Genomic DNA, 11,943 nt, shown 5'->3' on the forward strand with positions numbered 1-11,943 from the left:
CATTGATTTTATTCTCTATTCCCTTATCTTTAAAACTACTAAATAATAAAAAATCCATGACACTATAACTCTTGTTTAAGTTTTGTCTTAACTTTTTTAAAAACATATAAACTATAACTTCACTTTTGGTTTGTTTTCATGCGTTTTAATAACCATTCCTCCCTATTTCTGGTATCTTATTCTAGATTCTTATCTCAATATTTTTCTGTTCTCCACAATATCTATCTTTAATGGTCAAACATCAGGGTTTTTCGGAATCCGTTCTTTTTCAGAAGAAAAATTGAAAAATAGATCTATAAAATCAAATCAAATACTTTCATTCTTGTTTATATCCAAAAATTTCACTACTTAAAGAATTTGATTTGTCTTCTTCTCCACCTTCACTTCTACCATAAAAATAAAAAGCGGACCCCTCTGAGTTTAGTGATCCGAATGAACAGTCAGTCAACACATCATAGTATTATAGTACTCTTGCATATTTTATTTTGGTTGAATATTCTCATCAGTCTTTAGATACTTTCCAGACAAATAAATCCACTAGTCCCAAAAGTTAGCAAAATAAATAAATATCAACTAGTTGTGCTCAAATTTTGGCCAAAGTCATAGCTTACCACGGCCTGATGTCTCACGAATCGTGGAGAAAATAAACTTACCTCGAGATATGCAGAGCAAAAACCAAACAAGTACGTGTACTAAAAGTTCCTTGTCACAATAAAATCAACTGTAAAAGATGGAGTGCGAGAGACTTTTTCTATACTGACCGAATTGAGAATCAAAACCATTATACTTTTAAAAAAATCATTACACGACTGACAAAATAAGAAATACAAAGGCTTAAGAAATAGTTGGCGGTCTGGACTGGTTATACAAATCTTGAAAATTCGAGGAAAGTGGTAAATCTACTTATAAAGTCTACTTCGTTGCAATTTTAAGAAACTACTAACCTACAAACTTTGTCTTAAAAACAATGGACCTGGACAAGTACGTATAATTATATCGATATCCATGGGATGAAAACAATAAGGAAATCATAAAATATAGTTAAATCAGTTTCTGCTTTAGAAATATTTTCCACATTCTTACGTAGAATATGGACTTAAAGCATCTACAACCCCACTCCATAATTTACTGCAAAATAGAGTGGGAATAGAGTGATGAACAAACAAAAAAGTGATTACTGTATAAATGGACTAATAGGTTTTTTTATTGTTCATCATTCCATTTTCCCTCCATTTTGCAGTAATTTATGGAGTGAGGTTGGAGATACTCTTACAAAATAATATAAACTTTCTTCTTATGAAGAATTTTCAAGGAGTCTCTTTTGGAGGTACAGCTCTGAAACATTTTTGTTCCAAAGATGCATCATGCAGTGTGACGTCACAATGTCCTAAAACCACCAAGTCTTTGACAACAAACAGTTGAGGTCTTCTTCCTCACCTGACCGGTTTGTTTGAGGTCTTCTTCCTCACCTGACGGCATTGTTAAGTACTGTAAAATTACATATTTGGTTGACCATGCTTGTGTTTGGTGGGTTTGGGTGGGCTTTAGCATGGACATGAACTACTCTAATTTGGGTTGGGCTTAAAAGAACAAAGGACGAGGGTGTGACTATTGTGAATTTGTGATGATGAATGAGATGATGATGTCACATATATATATGGCTCATGTTCGATTTCTTATCCAAAAAATCTTTAAACCATCTTTGTTCCTCCACCAAAGCCTAATTAACACACACACACTTCAAGTAAAGAAGTGAAAGACAATGATGCTACCCAATGCAAAACTCTCGACCCCCGACCTCAAAGTTTCTACCGCCGCCTATAGAGCCACCGCAGCACAGCCGTCGAACCGCCGCAGGAGCTTCTCCGTCGCTGGAACTGAGCTGTAAATTATCACGGGAATCTAAGTAAATCCTCGTTGCTTCTACTCCTCGGCACTCAGACTACTCTGACGCCATTGCTCGATCTCTCTAAAGCACAAGCAGATACAATCTCTTTAGTAACTGATAATCCGACAAGTTGTGGAGACAGAGTAAGGAATCTTGACTTCAGTTTTTTGTCTGAAATTTTAGAAAATGTCTTAAATTCGATTTCTTTGTAAGGTTCCGACCAAGAAAGCGTTCCTCGATGTCTCCATCGGCGGAGAACCAGTTGGACGTATCGTGATCGGTTTATACGGCGACGATGTGCCGGCGGGAACGGCAACGGCAAGATCTGCAGCATTGTGAGCGGGAAAGCCGGAATCAGTTACCGGAGAAAAGAGTTCGTGAAGATCATGCCAGGCTACGTCCAGCACGGCGGGATCAACGTACGGCGCCGACGCAGAGCGAGCCACCGCAGCAGCTGGAGTCTGCAGAACCTAGTGGAAGAATGGGAGAGAGGGAGGAGAGGAGAGAGATGCAAGGAAGTGAAGGCGGGAAGCGTGGGGATCGTGGTGAGGGACCCGTCGAAGCCGCCGCCGAAGACGAAGCTGGTGGCGACTAACGGGAAGCTGGAGGTGCAGGAGGAGGAGGTAGCGGTGGGGCCTAACGGAACGGAGTTTGTTTATAACGGCGGTGGATTCGCCGGAGCTGGAGGAGTCGGTGTTGGTGATTGGGGAAGTGTTGGAAGGGATGGGAGTTGTGGAGAAGATGAGGGAAGTTAAGACAGTGAGGGACAACACGAGTTCTCCTTACTTCAAGTAACGATTGGACACTGACCGTTGGATTTGAATTTTTTTTTTTTTTGAGATTAATGGTTGTGGTTTTGGTGTTGAAACAGGGTGGCTAAGGTGATCGGAGATAAGAAGCCGTGGTGGCGGAGAGAGGGTTTAATCGGCCTTATACAAAGGTTCAAGTCACCAATTGTGGTCTCATTGAGTCTCAATAGTCTCTCATGCATTCGGTCAAATCCTTGTTTATTGGGGACTTTTTTTTTGTGTGGTATTGTTGAAATGTTTTTCTCTTGAGATTTAAATGTATGATAAATGGATTAACTTCATGATTTGCCTGAAAGAAAAATCTATATAATTAGCTTGTAATTGCTATTTTTCCATCTATATCTCACTGGCACATAGTTTGAATCGATAATATGAATGTATACTAGCATAATCACTCTCGTTTTTTGCCAACAATATAAAAAAGTTATCTAAAACAATTCAGAAACCAATAAGAGCCGATCCTGACGTAAAAAGAAAAAGTGTGGCCGTCAATAGAAGATTCTAATCAGGGTGGAGCGCAAGTGAAGAGATTGTGTTCATGGCATGATCTTCACGAAGGCAACTCCCATGTGGGGGCAGTGGAATCAATTATTTTTTAATAACTAGACAAGCGTGGAACGCATAGTGTTATGAGTCTGGAGCCGAGAAACATGTTACACCATCATTGTGGCCCTTTTGGAAAATATTGTGGGTGTGGTGAACAACTGGACAAGGGTTGTTCTAATGATCGATCGACGTCAATAGGAAATAACCTGAGAGTTTCTTACTTGTGTTATATACCAGTTCGCCAACATTGTAAACAGACTTTAACTTTACTCAATACAAAATAATTTCATGTTTCATATTACATCTAAATCTGTTACAATTAACTTACAACTCAGGGTTAAATCAAAAATAGGATATGGAAATAATCTGAATGATAAAGAAAATGATGAAACTAATACAAAAATAGGAACTCATGGCTAGAGAAGCTGCACACGAGTAAACTCTGGACCTCCATAGAACAAGTAAGTACCCCAATCATCATCTATAGACAAGTTTTTGATGTTGTAGAATTCTGGAGTGGTTGCATTGCGATCAGCACTGCTGTCGATTTTGTTGTGGGAGTGCTTTATTTATATGACTGTCAAAAGTACTCTTAAATTTCTACAAATGTTATTTTGTAAGAGATATGTTCAACAACAAAAATCCTCAGGAAATCTTTGAATTCTACACATCAAAAAGTAAAGTGAAAAATCCAAGATAGATTTCCATTTTTAGTAAGATATAAAATATATTTAAAAAAGAAAAAATAAAGAAAAAATAAAAAATAAAAATAAAAATGGGATTTTTATCTTTGACAAAATATTACAGTTACTACAATTCAATGCAAAAGTTAATATTAGAAAATTTTAGATCATGACTAGATATGTATGCATTAATATTTGGTTATAAAAATATTAGCATGTACATGTTAATTGTTGGGTCAATATTTTCTTAGTGCCAAGCCATTGCTCGGTCAACATTTTAATGGCTTAAGAATTATTTTGGCTAACAAGAATATTATTTTGTTCGTCTACACTATAACCTATCTTATTATGGTCTATTAACTTAATTACCTCTAATTATGATGATCAACTCTCCCAATAACAATTTCAGCAATCTCAGTATGTGTTATGACCACATTGATTTACATTTTTTACATGTTAGTTACCAATGTTGGACATGATGTTCGCAGCACTAAAACTATAGCAAACAGTTCTACTTTGTTGACATGAAGAAAATAAAGAGCAAGAGTGTTGAGATGTAAGCAAAGAAGAAGAAAATAACTAAAGACGTTGAGTCTACTTACAACAATGAAGTGGGCACTCTGAAAAGCTACATTGAACACTTTGAAGAAAAAAGCAGATTACCTACAATACCAAAGTTGGAGCTTTGATAAACCTGCATTGAGCACTTTGGTGCTGTAGAGATTCGCGGCCAGGCCCGGCCCTGAGATAAAGCTCATGAAGCATGGACTTTGGGCACCAAGGTTTATAACCATTTTAGGGGCATCATTTACATGCATTTTCTTTTGGTATGGTTGCTTGTAGTTTCTAAAAATGTATTTTAGGTGATGGGTTCAATACTTACAAGGGGCAGTAATTTTTAAATTTGCTTTAGGCATAGAATGATACTGGGCCGGCACTGTTCGCGGCACTGTTCACTACAGTCCAAAAGAAGTTCAAAATTCAAAATATAGCTGTTGGAATCTCAGTTCTTTGCCTTCTCTCCATATCTTTAATGTCTATGTATTTGGCTATAAAAGCTCTCTTTGTACACAGATCTAAATCTAAGGAAACTATTATCTCCTTCTCTCTCTTACATTTTGAAATCTACATCTCTCTCATTCTTTCTCTTTCTCTCATCTTTTTCATGTTCTTAGAAATAAACTCTCAATAATTCTCTCATTCTAACATGGTATCAGAGCATTAAGCTCCTGAACCTCACAAAAGCTTCTGCAAATCTATTTCTTTCTCAGATTATCTTCAAAATCTGTTGGATACATCATTTTATCCACTGGTCCAAAGGTCTTTCAAAAGAGAAGAACCTCATCAGAACTCAAGAAAGAGGAGTACCCTATTCTCTGGAACTTAAGAAAGCTTCAACCATATCAGGAAAAGCTTCATCAAAGACCAGTTTATCTCAAAACCAGTAGGAACAATAGATTGTCCACTGGTCCACCATATCTCTCCAGAGGGAGAACTCCAACATGGTGTTGTTTCCAGAGTACAAGAAGGCTAAGGAACAACATAAGAAGCGCAATATGCCAAGAAGAAGTGACTTGAATCAAGCCAGGAATGTAATCAAGGAGTTTGAGCATCCATCGATTCAAGGTCGAACCATGTATTCATCTGTTATTGGTGGTTCAAATGAAGGAGGAACATAGAGAAGTACTGATAGTGCAGCCAACACTGATGGTCCAACAACCATGAGTGACCTACATTCCCTTATCAAAGCCTTTATCTCATTCAAGAGGCTGGTACACACTCTCTTGACCCTAAACCTGTCATTATAGATTCAGGAGCAAGCCATCACATGATTAGTGATAGGAACTTGATTAGTGATGTCCAACCTGCCTCAGGGAATGTTCATATAGCAAATGGTGATAAGATTAAGATATAAGGGATAGGGAACCTTAGGTTATTTGATAGGGAATCTACTACTACTCTTTGTATATACCTCAGTTTACATGAAACTTGCTATCTGTGAGAAATGCTACTGTTGATCTGAGTTGTCAGGTTGTCTTCAGACCAGATGTGGTTGAATTCCAAGACTTAAAGACAGGCCAAGTGATTGGAAAGGGGCACGTTCACAACGAACTCTATCATCTTCAGAAAACAGAGATGTCCGGACCATCTACTTCTCAGTGTTTGGCTAGTACATCCAGCGGGGTTGATAGCACACTATGGCATGCTAGGTTGGGACATCTTCATACAAGAGCCCTAAACTTGATGCTTCCAGGTGTGGTCTTCAAGAATGATGATTGTGAAGCTTGCATATTGGGGAAGCATTGTAGAACAGTCTTCCCACAGTCTAGCACCATCTATGAAAGATGTTTTGACCTAGTTCACTCTGATGTATGGACTGCTCCATGTGTGTCCAGAGAGAACCACAAATACTTTGTCACCTTTATTGATGAGAAATTCAAATACACTTGGGTGACACTGATTCCGTCTAAGGACATGGTGTTGGATGCTTTCAAGAATTTCCAGACCCATATCTGCAACCATTTCAATGCCAAGCTGAAAATTCTAAGGTCAGGTAATGGTGGAGAGTATACAAGTCATGCATTCAAGCAATATCTTGCTCAACATGAGATTACTCACCAGACAAGTTGTCCTTACACTCCTCAACAGAATGGAGTTGCTAAGAGGAAGAACAGACATTTGATGGAGGTAGCAAGATCAATGATGTTCCACACCAATGTTCCAAAAAGATTCTGGAGTGATGTTGTGATGTCTGCTACCTATCTGATCAATAGGACTCCAGCTAAAGTCCTCAACGACATGTCTCCTTTTGAGGTCCTAAACAACCAATCCATCTTTGGACCACTCGTGTGTGTTTGGATGCCTCTGTTTTGTGATGATACCTGGGGAGCTGAGGAAAAAGCTTGATGCTAAAATCTCAAAAGCTATGTTCATTGGTTACTCTCCAACTCAGAAGGGGTATAAGTGCTATGATCCAGAGTCAAGAAGGGTTCTTGTCTCAAGGGATGTGAATTTTGTAGAATCCAGAGGCTATTATGATGGAAAGAGTTGGGATGAGCTCAAAGATCTTTCTCAATCAGCCTTAGATAGAGCAAACAACCTTAGGAGAGTAATGGAGAGCCTGGGAATCAGTATGCCTTCTCTACCAAGGGTGGAACCTGTCCCTGAAAATGTACCATCTACTGCAGCTGATAGTGTTGAGAGCACTCATCCTGATCATAAGGGGGGCAGTAGAAATGTTGAGCAGTCTACACAAGCTCAACCTGAAGAGAACTCAGTAGCTCATGATCAAGATGAGATGCCATCACAATCAGATGTTGAGACTCAAGTAGAGGCGCCAAGTGAAGGAAATGAAGCAGAACCTGAGCAGATACAACCTTTGAGAAGGAGTACAAGGATCAGGAAACCTTCACAGTGGATCAACACAAAGTTTACTTCAATGCTAAAGCTGTAGCTCACCGAATAAATGCAGTATGCTCCCTTGCTCAATATCCAGAAGAGCATCAAGTCCTCATCAGTGAATTGGATCAGGAATACATTCCAAGAACATATGAAGAAACTATGCAACACAAGGAGTGGAGAGAATCTGTTGGAGATGAGATGAGAGCCATGATCAAGAATGATACATGGTTTGAGACTGGACTTCCAAAAGGAAAGAAGGCAGTGACAAGCCGGCTTCTCTACACTATCAAGTATGGAGCCAATGGAAAACCAGAAAGAAAGAATACAAGACTGGTTGCAAGGGGATATACTCAAGTATATGGTGAAGATTATCTAGACACTTTTGCACCAGTGGCCAAGCTTCACACTATAAGGATTCTCTTATCTCTTGCTGTCAACCTTGAGTGGGATTTATGGCAGATGGATGTGAAGAATGCCTTTCTTCAAGGAGAATTAGAGGATGAAGTCTACATGAAACCCACCTCCTGGTCTTGAGAACATGGTGAAGCCAGGAAATGTTCTCATATTAAAGAAGACAATTTATGGCTTGAAGCAATCTCCAAGGGCTTGGTACCATAAGTTGAGCACCACCCTCAATGGAAGAGGCTTTGTAAAGTCAGAAGCTGATCACACCCTCTTCACATTAACTAGTAAGCAAGGTATTGTGGTCATCTTAGTCTATGTGGATGACATTATCATCACTGGTAGCAACAATGAAGGTATTCTCTCAACTAAATTTTTTCTTAAAAATGCCTTTGATATCAAAGATTTGGGAGAGTTGAAGTATTTTTTTGGGATTGAGATCTGCCGCTCTAAAGAGGGGTTATTCTTATCTCAAAGGAAGTACACACTTGATATTTTAAGTGAGGCGGGAAATCTTGGGAGTAAAAAGGTCAAGACTCCATTAGAAGAAGGATACAAGGTGCTGAGAGAGAGAGAGTATGAGTCTAGTCTACACCATTTGGAGATATCAAGAGGGGTAGTTTTTGCATTTGCACATGAAAGTATCCAATCATAAACATGAGAAATCACCAGTTTGTATGACTCTTCACATGTAATATAGTAGTCATCTTGTTATGTTATGCCTTTCATTATTGGAGAACATTCAGTTGGGACTCATCAGGAACAAAACACTGTAATAAGTATCGTATTAAATTAGAGGATTATCTCAAGTTCATTAACAAGCTGTCCTTGAGGTCCGACTAAGTAAATGGTCAGACCGGTTCTGCCAATCGGTGCTGGTAGAGGCAAGATTGAACCAAGCAATGAAAGGATTTCAAAACGTCTATGTAATGTCACAATAGCTCCTGATGAAGCTGGCTGCCTTAATGTCACATTGGTAACACAACCATTCGCACTGAGTATGCAGAGTCCACTCTATACTTCTTGCAAAATCTGACTTGATGCCAGGCTACGTCCAAGGATAATCTGATGGCCATGTTTCCAGTGGCGGGATCACTTTTTGAAGCTTACGGTCAAAACTATTTGAAAACGGATAATCTGATGGCCATGTTTCCAGTGGCGGACAGACCCAGCATTTACTTTTACCTGTGTTATAAAACAAAAATATCGAACGGAGATTCTAACCCGAGTTAAGGTGTGTCAGTACCCGCTGATTCTATAGTGTTCTAATTCAAAAAACAATGTATTTGAGATTTAACCTGTGTCAACTGACCCATCTTTTTCTTCGGTGGGTCTCCCTCTGCATGTTTTTTTTTTCTATTGTTATATGAATTCAAATTTAAAATAAAATTTTTAAAAATTATAAATCGGAAGTTTGTACAAAACTTATAAATAAGTACAAAGTAATTTATCTAAACAAAAAATAAATTTCGTTGTAAAAAAAACAAAAAAGTAAAATTCAAACGAGTTTTACACAAAAATCAACTGAAAAACAAAGCTCATAAAACTGGTTCACATCTAAACCCCAACATAATTTCAAAGCCCACAAAAGGCCCACCTTAATTTAGGGTTTCACACTTTCAGCGTCTCTCCATTTCCCTTATATTTTCGCAGTCGGAAATTATACCACTCCTTCTACGATCAGCGCCAAGAGGAAGCAACGATGCCGGCAAAGCAGAGGACGCCGAAGGTCAGCAGAAACCCTGATCTAATCAGGGGAGTCGGTAAATACTCGAGGTCGCAGATGTACCACAAGAGGGGTCTTTGGGCTATCAAGGCCAAAAACGGCGGCGTTTTCCCTCGCCACGACGCTAAATCGAAGGTTGTTGCTGTAGCTGAGAAACCACCAAAGTTCTATCCAGCTGAAGATGTTAAGAAACCTCTCGCCAACAGGCGCAAGGCAAATCCGACCAAGCTCAGGTACTTTTATCATACACACTGTCCCGTTGTCTTAGATAGAAACTTAGTTCGATGTAACTGTCTTCTATGTGTTAGGTTGTTTGTTAGTGGAGTTAAGTTAAAGTCCGACATGTATTGTTTGGTCTGGTTATACTTTCATGTATATTATTAGGCTTTGTTCCATGATGTGAAGACAAATTAATTTGATTTAATTTGTATATGTAACTAGAGGATGAGATGTATATTGAATATTTATACGCTGTAATCTCTTTCAGCTTTTCTTAGTTATGTTTCTGATTTAATCCAATCTCCTTGTGACTGTATTGCAGATCCAGCATCACCCCAGGAACAGTGCTGATCATCCTTGCTGGTAGGTTCAAGGGCAAGAGAGTTGTCTTCTTGAAGCAGCTTTCCTCTGGTTTGCTTCTTGTGTCCGGTGAGTTTTTTTCTACTTCTCATGATCTTTGCCGACCATTAACATTTTAAGATGAGCTTTAATAATTTTTTATATATATTATTTAGAGACTAAAAAACTTTATGTATATTAATTTTAAATAAATTTGGGAGTTAAACCTTATGTTTCATTAGGCTTTGCTGCCTTGAATATTCATCTATACCGGCCTGATTATCGATCCGAAGTATTCCTTCGGATCGCTCCTTCGGATCGCTACTTCTTGTCATCTAACTTGTTTCTGTTTTGTAATTGACCCTTCAGGACCGTTCAAGATCAATGGTGTTCCTCTGAGACGTGTTAACCAGTCTTACGTGATCGGAACGTCCACAAAGGTTGATGTTTCTGGTGTTAGCCTTGAGAAATTCGATGATAAGTATTTTGGAAAGGTGGCTGAGAAAAAGAACAAGAGGGAGAAGGCGAGTTCTTCGAAGTAAAGAAAGAGGTGATCATCTTCTTTGGGATATCTCTATATCAGCTACTTTGATGAATATATAATATGACACATCTAAAATATATAATATTTCCTTCGCAGGAGAAGGTGTTCCCACAAGGGAAGAAAGATGACCAGAAAGCTGTGGATGGAGCATTGATCAAAGCCATTGAGTCAGTTCCTGAGTTGAAGACTTACCTTGGCGCAAGGTTTTCACTGAAACAAGGAATGAAGCCACATGAGCTTGTTTTCTAGATTTCAATATAAACTTTTATGTGTGTGTTTAGAGTATTGTTTACTCTCAACGTTTGTTTTTGTTCTTGTCCACTTGCTAGAATTTTGGCTTATACATTCTATATTTTATGTTTTCACATTTGGTATAAACAATCGATCTTAATGTAAACTTTGAAGCAATATATTTCAATAGATAGTAGTACTCTTGTTATGTTGAAAAACTAACTTAGATGAGAGCATAGCTTTTTCCACTTTTGAGTCTTTTGTTGTAATGTGATTGATACTAATATAGACACTTGTCGACCATTATCTTTTTGATGCATAGCTCGGAGTTTTTGACAATCTTGTGGCCGGAAACGAGTCGTGAGCGAGTTCTACTCTCCTTTTACCCCAATTTGTTTGTTTATCTTTTAGCTTTAAAAGGATAAAAGCTGACCATAGTAGCACGTAATGGCCTAATGGGGAAAACATTTGAGTCACATGTAAGTTGTGTTTCGTGTTCAACTTTGATTGTGTGTAATCAAAATTCAAACATTCGCAATCTACAGACAGCCCCATAACTAATGACTTAATGATTACATATTACTTTTTCTATATATATTTCTTAGGTAAGCTATTTAAATTTAATGTTTTTTAAGTGATATCAATATTCCATGATTCAAAGTTTGTTGATTTAATGTCATAAGTTAAAGGATCAAATTCTATAATGGACCACTTGCATCTGAAAAAATCTATTATGGACCCCTTATAATTTGAATTTCTTTTAGAATTAAATTTAATATGAAAAGTCAGCAAAATGTCCATCAAACCTAAAAACTTTAACTTATTTACCAACCCAACCAACTAAATCCGAACCCAAACTCAATACCCAAAACCCGCCCATATTCATTTAACTTTAAATATTTAAAATTATTTTTATCAGTTGTACCAGTTGTACTAGTTGTACAGTTATATCAGTTGTACAGTTATACCAGTTGTACAGTTATCAGTTGTACTAGTTATACAGTTATATCAGTTGTACTAGCAGTACTAATTGTACATTTGAACTAGTTATACAATTTATAATAGCTGTGGCATTGTTGTTTTTAAATAGAAAGTGTAAAACACCGATTATAATAATATTTGAGTTTTAAGAATTTTTTTCATATCCGACCTGG

The 11,943-nt window shown here is 37.8% G+C and overlaps 2 pseudogenes across 1 annotated transcript; both read left to right on the plus strand.

Annotated features, from left to right (window-relative positions):
• The first annotated feature begins 1,762 nt into the window (after window positions 1–1,762).
• LOC125601144 lies at window positions 1,763–2,933 on the plus strand (annotated as a pseudogene).
• Window positions 2,934–9,367: 6,434 nt separating this feature from the next.
• On the plus strand, window positions 9,368–10,997 carry LOC111212905 (annotated as a pseudogene). The gene is made up of 4 exons (XR_007334079.1): window positions 9,368–9,689; window positions 9,998–10,104; window positions 10,384–10,564; window positions 10,655–10,997. The product of XR_007334079.1 is annotated as a 60S ribosomal protein L6-3-like (transcript).
• The last annotated feature ends 946 nt before the right edge of the window (window positions 10,998–11,943 follow it).

This window comes from Brassica napus, unplaced genomic scaffold (genome assembly GCF_020379485.1).
Source record: "Brassica napus cultivar Da-Ae unplaced genomic scaffold, Da-Ae ScsIHWf_2459;HRSCAF=3175, whole genome shotgun sequence".
Taxonomy (NCBI): Eukaryota; Viridiplantae; Streptophyta; class Magnoliopsida; order Brassicales; family Brassicaceae; genus Brassica; species Brassica napus.